We start from the raw sequence: 16,878 nt of genomic DNA on the forward strand, positions 1-16,878 counted from the left end.
AGATCCCGCACAAAACGTTTCTAACAATCTCCAGGAAGGAATAAAACCGGTGAGCAGTTGCTAACTCGGGGCTGGAAATATTAAACAAAAAGGCGGGAGCTAATCCGGGGGGACCCCAACCCCACTGCCGGCTATGCAAAACCCAAATCCTTTACCACACTGGGGCCATCGCCCTGGCTCGCTCCTCCGCAGCACCGAACGAAGGGCCTGTGCAAAAGGAGCGCTGGGGCCTCGCCGCTTCATCCTCCCTGGGGACCCCCTGAACCACACCACACACACCCCCCCCGGCCTTTTTACAGCCCCACGACCCCAGCCTGGTATCCATAGGGGGCTATTTGGGGGCAGAAATGAGGCTGGGAAAAAGCATCCCAGCATCCTTCCCTCCATCTTCCACCCTGGGGAAACTGAGGCAGCACCCTGAAAGCCGGAGCAGACACCCCAACCCCTGCCACCCCCCTGTCCCTGGAGCTGCCCTTGTACCACCCGGCACTTTCCTGTTGCTTTAAGTCCCGGCCGTAGGGACGTGTGTTTTCCACGTGTAGATTTTTCCTTTTCCCCTTTTCCCCCCCTCCTGCCGCTTTCGTTCCCAGCCCCGAAGCCGGGGATGGAGCCAGGATGGGGCCAGGGGCCAAGGCCAGCCTGATGACTGGGGATCCCAGTACCGTGCCTTACCGGAGGGCCTGAATCCCCCCCCGCCGCCCCGTGAAACCCCCCAATTCCCCGCATCCCCCAATATTTCTTTGCTTTTCCTTGCTCCCGCCTGCGCTCCTCCCTTCTCCCCGCAGGGACTGGAAATACCAGAGTTGATGTAATAGGCAGCGCAGCGCTGGCCAGGAAGGAAAGCCTGGCCTAACCTCCTCCTCCCACATCGCCACGGCCCCACGGCCTCCTGTCCTGAGTGGGGATGGGGACACGGGGAGAACTGGCCGTGGGTCGCTCCCCTCCGCGTTGCCCGAGCCCTGCAAACGGTTAGGATTTGGGGGGGCGATAGGACTTGGGGGGATGTTGGGGGGGGACGGGGACACGCGGCAGGGACAAGGTTACTCCCATCCCGGTGTGGGGCAGGAGGGGGATGGATGGATGGATGGATGGATGGATGATGGGGGTGTCCCCATAGGTTTGGTTCAAAGGGGGGGTCCTGTGTGACTCTGCACCCCATCCCACTCCCCAGGCCATGAGATGCCCCTGGGATGCGGTGGCTGAGGGGACAGGCTACCAGCCCTGTAACCCTTAACGGGGGGGGGGGGGTGGTGGTGGTGGTGGTTAAGGACACGCAGGGTCCCACCCCGCATGCCCACGGTCCCCACGCGGGTTCAGCATCCCCAGAAAGGATGCAGGAAGGGGGTGGCCAGAGGGTATCCGTCCCAAAGCGGGACCCCGGGCCACCAAGATGTGACAAGAAGGGCAGTGTCCCGTTGTTTTGGGGGGGAGCCCACCCCCACTAGATGGTGCCAGCAGCCCACGCTTGCGGTGCCGCAGCAGCGGGGGTGACAGCAGCGGGGACAGCCACCCCCGCAGCGGCTTCTCCCACCCCAGCCCCACAGAAACCCCCTCCCGAGGTGGGGTGGGAAAAGGGGGCAGAGGGACTGGACCCCCTGAACCATTTTCTCCCCCCTTCTTTTTAGATCCCAGGAGGGGAGACGTGGGTGCCCCTATCCAGCACCAGAGCTGGGGGCATTGCTGGGTGGCTCCCCAAAAGAGGGCGAGGAGAAGCCACAGTGCTGGGGAAACTGAGGCAGTGCTGGCCTGGGGCAAGCTCCCAGCACACCTTTGGTTCCTCCATCCCTCCCTGCTGGGCTCAAACCCCAAATTTCAATTCAACGCCTCAACCAGTCCATTCTGTTTTCCCTTTGCAGAAATAATTACCAATATGGTGAACCTGTTTCATTCCCAAGTGACTAAATTACTTAGCAACTTAATTACCTAAAGACTAGTTTCCTGTTAGTATTATTTTTAGGCAATTTGGGATAACCAGTCACGTGAGTAGTTGGGTGTCACCTTATTGAATTAATGGGGACGTGTGGTCATCATGGGGCACAGTGGCACAAAGGCTTCTCTGGCTCCGTCCACATCAAAGTCACCCAAAAGCTTATTCCCAGGATTTTCCTGCCTCCTTTTTAATACGGATTTTTCAGGACCGGCTTGATTTTTCAAGACAGCCACACGAGGGAAAGCATGCGGGAGAAAAAGGGGAATTTAACTGAACTTGAATCGCCGCTTTCTTGCCCCAGAACAGGTTGTTTTAGGGAACAGCAGACTTTTCCCACAAGCAATTTTTACAGTTTATGGCAGAAATCGCCCTCTTTTCTCTGGTTCCTGCCATATCAAGGACCACCAAGCCCCAGGAGCAAGGTCAGCATCCCCCATCTCTTCAATCCCTGGGCTATGGGGACGAGTGGATGGGACCAAGGCCTCCCAGCTAAGCCGGTAACAGAGGACAAGGACAGCCATGTCTGCCTGCTGGAGCCAGTCTCTTGCTGTTAATATTGCCCCCAAATCAGCCAAACTCAGAGATGCCGCAGCCTCACCAGAGAAGGAAACCTGCTCATGCCTCTGCTGTAGAGGAATCATCTCCTTTCCCCATGATCCAATGGCTCTGTTCTCCCCAGACAAAAAAAAAAAAAAAAAAAAAAGGCAAGCAAGGTGGGGGGGGATTATAAAAGATTAGAAGGAAATAATCAAAATGACTGTTCTCCATGTCCACTTGATCACTGGGAAAGCTGCAGACAAGAGACCCCACTTAAGTGCTATGAACATGCCAGGTCTCAGCTGTCCTTCAGGATGGACCGCAGGGAAGCTGGGGTGTCTCCTGCTCCATCCTTTCACCCCCATGCCCGGGTGGGTGGTCCTGCATTTACCTCCCTCCTGCCCTGGGCAGGTGGGAAGGGAAACTGAGGCATGGGAGACTTTCCCCTGGCTGGCACAGGGTACACTCACACTGGGACCTGAGCAAATCCCACCCGGCGTTTTGGCATCCATCAGCAGATGGAGGAGCTGGCAGTCAAGGAAACCTGGCGAGCATCCTCCTCCACATAACTCATCTGAACTCTCCAGCCAGAGCCGGTAAGCGCTTTCAGCAGGGGAATGTGTTTGAAACTTCATTTATCCACTGACCTAAATGGAAGACACTTTATTACTTTTATCTCTGCATCTCCACTGAAATACTCACCAGCTGGGTGTAAACAAGCCCTTAAGTTCTTCTCTGCCAGCTGCCGACAGCCATGGAGGTCAGCCGCTACAAGTGATGCTTTCAAAATCTCCTGTTCAACCATCCACTTCTTGATTTTAAGCATGGGGTGATTTCCAAGACAGGGAAAGGTGGATTTGTCATTCCAGCCCCAGCCCCAGCCATCAAACCTGCCAAACCCTGCTGCCCCACAAAAATCCCCCCAGCCTTTATATTCCTGGCTTCCCAGGGCAGGTATAGGAGAAGGGAGAGCATGAAGTGATGCTATATATCCTCCAGCAGTCAGCAGCAGAGGGATTTTTTGTATCATCTTGTCCCTAAAAGTCTTTTTCCTCTGTGAATTTGTCCGGCGATGGCATCCCGTGGGAAGGAGCTCCAAAGCCGAACGAGGGTTGTGCAAGCTCTTTCCTTCCTAGACCCAGTCTTGAGGCAGGAAGGCAAGAAAAGGGCGAGGGGGGATGATCTGGGGTAATAAAACTAAAAGCCAAACTTGGGATGAGGTGGCTCCTCTCCTCCTTTCTCCCCAACCTGGGCAACACCACAAATCATGCAAAATTCAAGAGCAATTACATGAAAAACCTATGGGATGGAGCAGGGAGGTCCCAGCCCTGCCACCACCTTGCCTGGGCTTGGCCACCTCCTTCCCCACCCTACACTTGACCCAGAGATGGCTGGGGAGGGTCTGCAAGGGATGGTGGTCCTCCAAAGACATGCTCCCCTAACTTGCTTTATGGTTTCCCAGTATTTTTGAACCCTCGCAACACTCCTTGCTTTCTACACTGACATTCCTCTATCACATTTAGAAATTAAAGGTGGTTTTCTTTTCCCCCTGTGTTCTTAATGGAGCTTATAATTAACTCGCTTCTGATTTGCATCCCTGTTTACGTGCCAGCCTCATCAGAGATGTCAGCAGAGTTCTTCGATAATGTCGTCTCCGGGTTTTTTATAGCCAGTGCAGCTTGGGATGTGAATCCAGGGGGTTTCTTTTCCCGAAGGGTGAGAATCCCACTGTCCCCAGGAGATGCTGTCCCTCAGCATCCAGTCCGCAGGGACATCCACAGGCAGATGAAGCTGGCAGGACCCATGGCTTCACCCAAATTCCTGGCTTCTGGTCCCAGCCCAACCCACGCTGAGCATCCCATCCAGAGCTGCAGGGTTTTAGCTAAAGCCAGCGAAGGAGAAATACAGCTTCTGAGAACTGTCTTGGTAGCTCAAATTAGCCTTCACTGTAGGACCAGCTATCGGGGACATGAAAGGTGACTGGGAGAAACATCCTTTTAATCTGCGTGGCTGCCTGCTCCCAGCACACGTGCAAGAGCGCCTGCGTTTCGCCGGAGGTTTCTCTTAGCTCTTGTAAATTGAATGAAGTTGTCATCACCCTAATCTCAGCGGTTCTGCATGAGGAATGTTCCCTCCCTTATCTCCCCAAAACTCCTGCCTCAGGTTTCCAGCCTGTTTGGATTGCTTTAATGCTTTGCAAACCAACCTGGCTCTTAGCTAAGCTGGGAAAATCCATCATGTTCCTCGAGGTGAGAGTAAAGTCTGTGAAGCTTTTCACCTTCGCAAGCCTTCCCAAAGGGCATCGTCCTCTGATCTCCTGAGCATGGCCACCATCACAGTCCTCAAGGGCAAGCCAGCCCTTGCTGGGGGACAACGCTCGCCCCAGAGGGGGACGGTGGGATGGACATCACCGGGGTCATCACCTTCAGCAGCTCTGAAGTCCTTCCCTTCCAGCCTTCCCATGCTCCCGCGGTCACAGCTGGGTGTCTGAGTCCAGGGCTGGATTTAGGGGCAGAGGAGATCTTAATCCAGCTCTGCATGAGGTGGGTAGAGGCTCAGGACCCTCCATCAACTGCTGAAAAAAAAAAAAAGGCGTTAAAGCTTCTTTTGGGAAGCCAAGGGAGAGTTTTTCTCCAGCATCTTGCACCTGGAGGCATCAAAGCAGCCATGGGTGCACCATTGGGTCTGGCAGGGCTGCCTGCACGCAGTCGTGCAGGGGAAGCACTCCAATTACAGCCAGCCAGCAGAGCCCTAGGGGAAGTTTTCTTACCTTCACAACATCACTCGGTTGATTTCCACCAGGTAAAACCAAACATTCCCCCCCACGCACCCACCCATTCCCCTCCACCAAGGCACCATAATTATTAATCACATCCAGCATGGCAGCACCCTGGCTCTACCCATTACGCCCAACAGCCAACTAACACCCTAAAATAACACAAACCCACTATTCCCATGGGCAAATTCATATTGTTTTTTAAATCTTAATGCAGGCATCAAGGGTTTCTCTGTCCAGAAGGAGTGACCCGAGGTGGCTCGGCTGTCCTGGCATTGGCAGATGGCAGCCTCAGCAGCCTAAAAACCACCCACCACTGTCTCACCCTTCCCCACAGCATCAGCTGAGGGTCTCAGCATCTCCCTGGGGGTCTCAGCCCCCCCCCCAGGGGTCCCAGCACCCTCCCGGGGGTCCCACCCCAGCACACACGCCAGGTACCCTGCAGGCTTCGCTCATGGATGGCAGGAGATGGAATTAATTAGGGAGGCAGAGTGGATAATAACATGTTTTTTAAAGCGTGTTGTTTGCAGCAGACTTCTCTGGAGTGGGTTATTTATAGGATACGTCTATAACCTAAATAAAGCAGCTGAATTTTGCCATGCTGCTCCAGGGGATGATGCTGGTCAGGTCCCAGGGGGGTGCAGACCCCCCCACTGATGCTCCCCAGGCACTCCCAGCCCCGCCGTGGGTGCAGCAGCAGCACATTCCAAAGCAAGTCACCAGCTTGACGACCTGGAGCATCTCCCTCTTGGCAGTAATGCTGGTTAAATGAGCCGGTCTAAGGAGCAGACCCTCGTTAGGGTACTGCAGCCCCCTGTGCCTGATCCTTCCCATGGGACCACAAGGAGGAGGACGCGATGCTCACGGAGAGCTGGACCAGCTGCTTCACCGCGGCTTCATCCCAGCCCTGGGCTGCTGCAAACAGGGAGCAGGAGCCAGGGCCGTATCCTGAGTAGCACAGAGACAGGGCAAAGCTGTCTTCCAGTCCCAGCTGTCCCAGCCACAGCCCAGTTGGGAACTGGGTGGGTCTCAGACACCCCAACCCAAGCGAGCATTGCATCAGCTGGCAGGGATGCTTCAACCACTTTCCACGCCAGGAGCAATGAACCTCCTCCCACCGCTCTCCTCTTCTCCTTCTCCTTCTTCCTCCTCCTCACCCCTTATTCCCTCTGGCTGCTCTCAGGTTTTAATATTTCCCCCAGGCTTAACCCATCACTGCCGTCCTGCCTGCAGCTGCCCAGGTGTCATTTTTTCCCCCTTGCCTGGGAGAGGCCCCAAAATCACCAGTGGGAAGCTGAACTGATGGCAGGGAGGATAAATAAACCCCAACACATCCCATGTCTTTCCTACAGCTGCTTTAAAAGGAGAAACACCACCCACAGCCATGACAAATGTCTTTGTCTGGCTCACAAGTGGAATAGCTAACACCCAGAGAGCGGTGGCTGCTTACACTCTGGAGTGGTAGGTGTATAAATATATAGTGAATAAAATGAATAGTTTTGTTTGTTCTGCTCTTATCTAATTTAATAGCTTCTGGGTGAGCAATTACTCTCTGTAACAAGACCAAATAAGCAGCATTAGCGTAATTGGTTGAGTATTACTCTGCTTTATGCTATATAATGCAACATTAGGACCTCAGCACTTACTCTTAAAAGGTTTTCTGCTCCAGTCAAGGCTGGAGGGACACTCGGTGTGGGCTAGCCCTGGCTTTACTAGCAAAACTCCAAACCCAGCTCCTTTTTGCTATTCCCAGCTAGGAAGAACTGCTTTTTTTTTGCTTTTTTTTTTTTTTTTTTTTTTTTTTCTTTTTTCCTTAATATTTGCTGCAGAAGATCTGCAGGATGAAATCTCTCCTGGAGGAAGGGGTGAGAGGTCTCACTATGGGTCTGGATGTATCTCACCATGATGCTCATCCTCTCCCCCAGCCAAAACAAGGCTGAAGCTGGCCTGAGCAACCCAAAAACCTCAGCCCTGCACATGGCTGGGTTTAAAAGAGAAGGAAAAAATATTCACCTGTCAGGAAAGCAAGAGAAATCAGCCCATCATCTTCAGCCCGACCAGCTATGTACACAGGTTTAAATGGTCATTAATGCATCCCTTCCTGCTTGAAATCATATCTGGGTTAATGTCCTCGCCCACGCGCTCCGTGATGGACATCTCCATTAGGAGCAATTGAAAAAGTGACAAGAACTGTCTGGGGAAAAAAAGAGAAATTGGCTTTTGGGTTGGGGAGAGGTGGAAATTTCATATAAATCTGCTTATTTGCTTTGCTGCTGATGAGGAAATGGAAGTGGCAGCTCCGGATCCGGGTGTGTATGGAGAAGAAATTGGGAAACAGGAGCTAAAAAACTCAAACCACAACAGTTTGGGGGTTTGCTGGGGGGGGGAAACAAGCACCTTCTTTTCTCCAGCAACCCCAAATCCTTCTCCCCACACCCCTTGGGAGCTGCCACATCTTTGCCCCATGGAGGAGGTGTTTCCTCCAGCCGTTCATCCCTAGGAAGCAGAAGGAAAGCCCAATTCTTCCAGGTGCCCCCTGTTCCCCTTTGAAACAGTCCCAGCAGCTCCCAGTCTTTCCAGTTGGCCTCACTGGCCTTGGAGGAAGGAACTGGAAAGCTGGAGGGTGCTTGCCCCAACCATGCCTCAGTTTCCTTCCTTGGGGAAAAGAGGGGGGGGGGAAGGGGACATATGGACACCTTGAGTTGGCCCAGAGGGAAAGGGATGTAGCACCCATCCTGTCCCTTCGCCCACACACCCCCCTCTGGGTGCTGAGCACTCTCAGCCCATCCCATCCCATCTCATCCCATCTCAACTCATCTCATCTCATCATCCCATCCCATCCCATCCCAGGCACCCACCTCTGTGTGCAGGCATGGGCTGAGCCTGACCATACATGTGGTGTCACCCCTGGAGAGAAAAGACCAAGAAAATCCATGTATTTGACGCCCCCCAAGTTCCCCCCATGACAGCCCTGCTCCTCGTTAAGGAGGGAGCAGCCAGCTGTCCGCTTTAGAGGGAAAGTGGTCAGGGGGAATAAAAAAAAGGATGAGGAAGAGCTGGGAAGGATGGTTTAACCCTGTTGCAGTGTCCGTCTACAGGAAGGGTGGCTCATCCCCAGGTCCTATGGCAAGAGAGGGATAGCTTGTAAGCAGATGTACTGGTCTGCAAAGGGCAGCGTGGAGTGAACTGGTGCAAACTGGTCCCCAGCAGCATCCGACACAGCCTTGAAGATGCAGAGGTCAAGCATGAGCAATTGCTGGACCGAGGTGTTTTGTCACTGTGGAGAAGGATATGTCTCAGGTGCAAAGAAACATGATGCTGTGGCTCATGTTACCTGCACTGGGAGCAGGTGGGGGACCCAGAGAAAGCCATAACCCTCCCAAAAAAACCAAAACCACCCCATGAAATGGCCTTTTGCAAGCAAAACACTCGTCCCCTTTAAACCGTTTAGCAGGGTTAGCTCCCAGCTGGTACAAGGCTGATTATCAATATGCTCTCATTTATCCTGCAAAAGCCGCCTCACGCCGCGAAGCCACACGTCCACCCATGCCGTGGCATCTAAACCCAGCCCAGAATAGCATCAACCCCAAATCGGCTCACACTCATTGACTAACCTTGTTAATCCTACAGAGAAAAAAAAAACAACCTAGTAGGTCTGGGAATTTCTGCTGCAAGTCCAAAGCTGGCTTCATTTCGATAAAAGCAATTTATACTCTGCTAAATACCCAGAAGCATCTGATGAGACCGGCAGAAAGAGGTTTGAAACAGCCTGAAAGATGAGCTGGGGTTTGCCAGGTGGGATGCTGAGGGCACAGCCAGGTCAATGTGGGTCCATCATGGACCAGACGGATGCAGAAATCACTTGATTCAAGTTAAGAAAGGCAAGTTTTGCAGAGAGAGTGGCAGGGATAGCTAAATAATGGATTCAACAGGGGAAAATATATAATTCAGAGCAAGAAAATTAGGTTTCAGGTACAGAGCCTGTGTTTCAGCAGCAAACTTCTGGCAGGGAGATGGGTCTCAAGCATCTCAGATCTGGGGTAATGCTTCCACGAGCTGAGGTGCTGTGTTTGTCTGGATGCTGAAGTGCCCGTGACGGTGGTGAATCACCCCAAAATGTGGCCAGCACCTCATTACCCATGCTGCAGAGCCCACTGGGTCTTGGGGCTTTCCTGGAGCAACCTGTCTGCCCCTTCTCATGCTGGAGGAAAGCACCATCATGACTTTTTCCAACCACAAACCCCATCCATGCCATCGTGCTCCTTCCCTTCCATCGTGCCCCAGCTGTGGGTACTCCCCCATGGCATGTGGGCTCCTCGCCGCTGCAGCCCCAGGGAAATCAAGGCAGCAGCTATTTTTCCGTTGCTGCACGAACGCAGTCAATCACTTGCAGCGCGTGAACATTTAAATGCCTCTCAGGGCTGGAGAAAAACCTGCCGCTAAGATGTTTTTGATCTTCCCCCGCTGAGTCCTCAGCTCCAGGTCAGGCTTTGCTGCCTCCTCTGCAGGCACGACGATGTCTCCCCTTGCATCTGCCAAGGCCAGGAGGCTGCACGGGGCTAGGACAGCAAGCACAGACACAGGGACAACCCAAAACAACCCAGTGCCACCCCGGAGAGTCTCAATCAGGGCCGGGGCCACTGAGATGGATCAGCATCCATCTCAGGGATCAGATGAGAGAGGACCAAGCAGCCTCCTCCCCTCCTGCCCACTGCAGAGGGAATTTGCTTCCACAGCAGAAAACAAGCCACCAAACACCAGCCGCGTCTCCAAACACCGGGTCCCACCACCATCTCCAGTGGGTTCCACCTTCCCACACTCCTGGTGAAACCAGAGGCAGTGTTGCCTGTGGAAAAGCAACTTCTTGAGCCCAGTACAGGAGCTGAAGCATCGCCCAGGGAAGGGCAATTCCCCAAGGACTCATTCCCCCACGTCCCAGCTTGGGCTGACATCCCCCATGATGGAACTGCTGCCGCTGCCCGTTCCTCCTCACCAGCATCCCGGTGGGTTTAAAAAAAAACAACCCCCGAAAACAAATCCCACTGCACGCAACGTGCTTTGAAACGGGAGGGAAAGAGGAGGAGGAGAAGGCGAAGCAGCAAGGCTCGGGAAGCATAATCTTGTTAAAAATCTCAGCAGGGACACGGTGTAATTAATCCTAACAAATTCATCACGGAACAATCCCTTGGTCGGTTTGGGATAAATCGGGAGCTGGCGCCTCTGGCATCATCACAAGGAGGTAGCAGGTACCTCCAGATACTTTATGGCAAGTGAAGCAGGATGAATCCTCCCCTTTCTGCTGCTGCTGAGGCTGCCGTCGCCACCAAAAAGGTGGCTGCTTGTGAAGGAGAAGGGGTTTTGCCATATTATCTGGTGGCAAAAGGGGACAGGGACCCCGGGGGCTCCCGGGTACCCAAACCACCCCCCAAGGTGAGACAGGGAGCGGGATGGGGATGCTCAGGCAAGCACGGCCAGCCCTCCTCTTCTGAAATTACATTTAGGAAAACAAGGCTGAGGTCTTCTCAGATTTTAGCTATGGGGTGAAACAAATTGAGTAAATAAATACATGTCAATTTGCTCCAAATTTTTGCAGGCATCACCTTTTGTGCCTCATTTGCAGAAGCACCACTGCAAGCTAAGCCAGCACTGACGTGACTGCATTGCTTGGCCTTCCCCATCTCCTCTCACCCTCACCGCAAGCAATGAATTCCCTCTGCAAGACACGTTTTGCCCTAATGAATGCCCCGTCTATCTAAAATAGGAAGCATTAAAAACCTCTTCTGTTTCAGCTGGAGAACAACGTTTGGCTTAAAATACACAGGGATAAACATGCTTCGACGTCTTATGAAGATGGAGAGGGACATCTATGCTTTGTCATCATGCTCTGCTTTGTAAGATGTCCCAGGCCAACAAAATAATAAAGAAACACCTGCAACTCTGCCAGCTCTTCTTTGCCAGAGCCTGGGAACCACTACATCTAGCATCCCGGTCAGCCCTGGACTGGGATGCTGGGCTTTGGGTACCACCGACATCCCAACACCCTCGCACTGCCCTTCCCAGTGCGGGAGGGCTTTCCTCCCCGAAGGCTTTTCCAGCTTTTCCTCTCCTCCTCCCTGCCTTGTCTTATCTCCTAAACAAAGTATGTCAGGCAGCATTAGCTCAGCCTTCCCCTGATCCCTGCCCAGGGAGCATCCCTTGCAAAACAAATCGCTCCGTGTCAGCAGAACCGTCTGGAGTGATAAAAGCCATTCAGCAGCGGCAGCTCCATGTGACCAGCCACTGGACGCTCCCAAACTTATTAGGACCTTGAATATATCGGTAGATTTTCTGCTCCGCCTGCCAGCCTGGCTGAGGACGAATGAATTCCTCATGTTAGCTGGAGTTTCTTGCTTCTCCTTCTTTAACGCTCTTGGAAATTTATGGCCCTTCAGTGGCTTTCTCCTTTCTGGGGAGATGATAAAGTCCAACCTTTCCTTGCTCCACAGCAAGGAGCATGGTGGCTGCTTGCCTCAGTTTCCCCATCTGTAAAAAAAAAAAAGGGGGGTGATAATTCTTAGCAATTTGGGATCTATTCATCTGTTCCCCACATCCTTGGTGCTGGCATGACCTGCCTGACCACAAGAAGACAGAAAAAGCAGGAGGGCTCTGGGACATGCTTCCCGGCATCACATAGGACGGGTAACCCAGGTGGGGACAAGCCAGGGGGTTGAGACATGGGCAGCACCTGTTGCTCCTCTCCGAGATGAGCGTGTCCCCCTCTGAGCAGCAGTAACAGTTCAGTGCATCACCATGCTCCATTTCAGGAGCAATTTTCCTCCTCGTGCTTGTTTATTTTGTCGTGAACTTGCCCAGTGCTGAGGAAGATCAGACAGTCCAGCTCTTTGCAGTGTGAAGGAGGAGGGATTTTCCCTTTTTTCCCCCTTTTTTCCTCTTTCTCCACTCCTGCCACTCACTGTCAGGATTTTGTTCCTCCTCCTGTTCTCCCGCAGGGCCTGCTTCCCACAGACACTTGGGAATTTCGGCAGGGCTTCCCCGTCAGGAAAACCTGGGGGGCAGATGGGAGAGGGGCACAGAGACAGTTAACATCAGGGGAAGCCTGCAGGCAAAATCTCCAAACACGGATAACCAGACCCCCAAATACAATGAGTTAAACTCCCTGATAAGCTACAGAATAAATAAAGCAGCAACTCAAATTCCTTGATCACCCTTCTCAGAAGACCCCAAATCCATCCCCTGGGTTATGAGTGAGGATCATACAGACCTAGGACAGACTGCAATGGTCGGAGGGACAGACATGGCCCATGCACACGGGTAGGTTTGGGGGCCCTGTGTTTTGGTTTTGCTATTTTCCTTCCAAAAAAAGCAATTTATGGTTCAGGGACCTCCTGAGCCACAGATGTCTCTGAAGAAGTGATCCCCCATCAGCCAGAGGATAGAGAACAAACACTTGCCTCATGGCTTCATTGAGACGGGTGAGTGAGGAGAAAGGGTCTGTGCAAATATTAGTTGAGATAATCAAAGCTACTGGGGAGCAGGGCTGAGGGATGAGCTGCAAGGAGAGAGACCTCTTTCCTTCCCATGAACCAGGAGCTGCAGATGGATAGGGCTGGGTGGAGGGATGCAGGATGATCGGGGTACCTGGGCAGATGCAGGACAGGTAAGGGCGACCGAGGATGGGATCTTAACACACATTCACCTCCCACAGCCTCCAGACGTTGTCAAAGGACTTGAACAATCGCTGGAAGGAGAAGCAAAAGCAGGGGACCAGTGAGTGAATAACTTGCAGGCCTTTCCTTCTGAAAGATGAGAAAAGCAAACCCTGGGGCAGAGATGATGCTGTATTTTAAGGGCAAACAGGGGCAGTCGTGAGCCGCTGGGATGAGAGGTAAAAGCCAACCTGGCCAGAGAAAATCGGGCTGTTAAACTTGGAGGAGAGGGAACATTTTCTGCCCAAGCAGCATCAGCAGGACTTGAGAAGGGCTAGCCCATGGAAGGACAGCTCAGGAGAGCTCAACGGCTGCAGCTTCACCTCCTTCCTCATGCATCTCACAGAGTAAAGCAGATAAATTCAGAAGAGAGAGTGTGAAGGGCTAAGGTCTTCCAGAGTCTCGCCACAGAGCCATCTCAGGAGACCCAAAACACGTAACTCCTGCTCGGTGGCCCTGACCCATGTCCTCAGCATATTCAGCGGGTTTAGGTGACGCCAATCACTGTACAAATATTTGCTCTCCTTTGCTGGCATCCTTTCTAAATGCTGCTGCTGGATCTATGGGGGTGTTTGCTGCTGGATCTGTGGAGGTGCTTGAGGAGACTTTGAACTCACCCAGGTGTTTTGCAAAGGTGGGATCCCTAAATGCAACTGAGGTCTTCAGCATGATGAAGCTCTTCCCCACACCTATGTTCATCACACAACTGCGCTCCTGGGGGGACACGGAAAGTAAGAACCCAGGGCAGGGAAAGCTCCCATGGCCCAGCTGGTCCATAGCCACAAAGCCCCAGTAATAGAGGATTCAACCCCTTTACTACAATTCCATCCCCTGCGGGGATCGGCACTGCCTTGGTAAGTTGGATGAGGGCCACCCCAAACTGATGCTCATGAAGAGGTGGCCAGGAGGAGGGACTGTGCTTGGCGGGGGGTAGAGGGGAGCTGAAGTCTGTTTCCCCCAGGGCAGGAAGACATCAGGCCAGGAGCAATTAAGGACTTTCACCATCTGGACTGCTTCATCCAAGGAAGAACCACCCAGAAACTTACTGTTTTCTAGAGGAAGAACTGGAAGAGCCAATAGAACTCATGTTCCCTCTTGACCAGGAGATGGAAGAGCAGGAGCATCTCACAAAAACCTTGGTGGTACTCTGCCAAGAGAGAGGTCATCCAGACACGCTTGTTATACCAGGGGGCAGAGATGAGATCGGCACTGCCAGATGCCATTGGGAAAGGTCCTCCCTGGAAAAGCCCCTCGGGGCCATGCGGGACCTGCTGTCCCCTGCCCACTCTCCAGCCTCTGCATTGCTCTCTCACATAGCTCATGTGAAGGATCAGCAGAAGGAGCTCAGCAGAAGGATCTTCTCCAGCTGCTTCTTGTCCACAATGCTTTGGCTTCATCTCATGTACAGTCTCTGCAGGTCCAAGCCTGGAGGGAGAGACATCCACCCACATTGGACTTTTGAAGCAGGGTGTTCATACCAGGCTGCTTCACACCATCACATTCTGCACACATAAATGCCTTTGGGAAAAAACTTCATGGTGCAAAACAAGCTTGAGACAGGGCAAAGCTGATTTCTTTACCTGGAGGACTCAAGGGGGCTCCAAGACAGCTCTCCTACCACCATTTTAACCACAGATTTCCTCCTGTTCCAAGAGTCCCACTATCCTTGCTGCCCCAATTTTTGCCTGCATGCTTGCCTATGTCTACAAGAACTTTTAGCTCTGAGCTAAAACTATGTGTGTAAGCCCAACCAGCTCTCTAAGCAGTTCACTGCATGCAAAAAGTTGGAGAGCGATTTCTTCTTCACTCAGTCATGGAAAACAAAGGGAGCAAGGAGATGTATCTGGCTGAAGGCATGACATTTTTCTAAGGTCTTCTCCAGCTGGATGCAGCATCTTTCATTTCTAAAGCAGTGATTTTATCACAGCAAGGCACTTGGAAAAAAACCCCCAAACCTTACCTTCTTGCTTCAGCTGGGTTGATTTATGCAGGTTACATTGATTTGTAACATAAATTTTGCAAGATCATTTAATATTCCTTTTGTTGTACAACTTGGAGAAGACTAAATGGGAATCTGAATATAATAATGCTCCTCACTGAAGTAAGCTCCTTTCATCCACAAAAAAAAAAAAACGGGCCCAGAGGTTCTCTCCCAGCTCCCAGCTTCTCTCTAATGACATCTCTATCTCCTGTCTTTCTATATATAATTCCCTCTCTCTGGGTCACTCGACCCATTGCTGTAAAGCTGATGGCTCCAGGCGATGCTGTAGCAGGTGCCAGACCCAGCAGTCAAACACTGCAGCTCATGGTGAGAAAAGAGGTAGAAAAATGCCATAAATTGAAGCGGCTGTGGGGATTTTAAGGTGTTCAGAAATATAATGACATGTGCTGGGGCTGGGCCAGCAACAGGGTAACATGGGTGGCTGCTGGTAGGTTGCCATCCCTCACCCTGCCACTGCTGTGGGGCAAAGATATTCATCCCGGTATCTCAACCGGGTAAAAATCCAGTGTTGATAGCCCCGGTCATGCTGCAGCTGATGGACAGGATGGGGGATTTCATTGCAGCCTCTGTCCCCAGTTCCAGCACACAATTTCAAAAGCAGCTTAAGGTGATGCAGGACCTTCATATGGTCTTTGGTGGCATTGACCCCATCCCTCGTGCAAGGACTAGTTGCCAGCTGGATTAGGGAGCTGATCAGGCTTGCAGCTAGCTCTGTGCACATCTACAGGGTTAGTTATCCTGCAGACTGCTGGACATTGAAACTCAAGTCACTGTAACCCCACCAAGAACCCAATGCTTCCCTCCCTGCTGCCATCAGCACTTAACGATGAAGCTGTAAACGCAGGAGAAACTCCTGAGCTGTATCTCTAGCAACAGCTTGTCATACATATTGCACAGTCCCTCCTAATTCTGCCTGCGAGGAGGGGCACGGCTGAAAAACTACTGCAGGGTTTGGACCAATATGGGTTTTCTGATTGATTTTTTCCCTGTTTCAGACCCAGGGTGGTGTGCAGGATGGAGGCATGGGCTGGCAGACAGATGTATTTCCAAGTGCTGTCAATCATGAGCATCTCATCTCAGGAACTGCCCCGTGAGATATTTCCACACTTCTGGCTGCACAGAGGATGCCAGGCCCTTCAGATGACAACACAGCACCTCCAGCACCCCATCTGTGTCCCCAGGGGTGGCTTTGGGGCCGTCATCTGCTCTTGTGGCCTGACAGACCCTCATGAAGGTGGCAATGTCCCAACCCACGCTACTTGGACAAGCAGTTTCAGGAATTCCTGCTAAAGTAACCCCAGTTTACAGGTTCATTTAAACCCAACCAGCTCAGCAGAAGAGTTTTGAGCCCATATTTGCCCATTCCCAGATGCACTGGGGCTCCCCGGTGTCAGGAGAAAGGAGGGGGCTCACAGGATGCTGCAGGGGCACGGACGGCAGCTGCACCCCCTTGCATGGGGGGGGTGTTCAGCACTTTTGCAAGATCAACCCCATCTCATGGGTCCTCTCGGACAACACAATTCCATTTCCAAGGAGGCAGGAGCATCCTCTCCCCCATCTCCCCATCTCCTAGGGTCCCAGAGCTGTAGCTCTGTACACCAGCTGGACAGGGTCTAAGAAGTTATCCTGCCAAAAAGCACAGTCCCCAGCCTCCATGCCACCAGCAAGCCAGCCCTGACCTCCCCAGATGCTTTCCAGACACTGCCTTTAAGCCCAGACAGGAAAATTTCTCACTACCAGTCCAGCAAGGGGGAAACAGACGGTTTTTGCAGCTCTCTGCAAGTGTGACAAGGTGTCTGGGTTTGTCTCAGAGCTCTCCTGGCTGCTTTCAGGGGAATGAAAAGCTGTTTTTAGAGGCTTAAAAAAAGGAAGGAATAAAAAAAAAAAAAAAGGTGTTTCGCTGTAAGAATCAATTCTCCCTCACTGG

The sequence above is a fragment of the Buteo buteo genome, chromosome 13 (genome assembly GCF_964188355.1).
Source record: "Buteo buteo chromosome 13, bButBut1.hap1.1, whole genome shotgun sequence".
Lineage (NCBI taxonomy): Eukaryota > Metazoa > Chordata > Aves > Accipitriformes > Accipitridae > Buteo > Buteo buteo.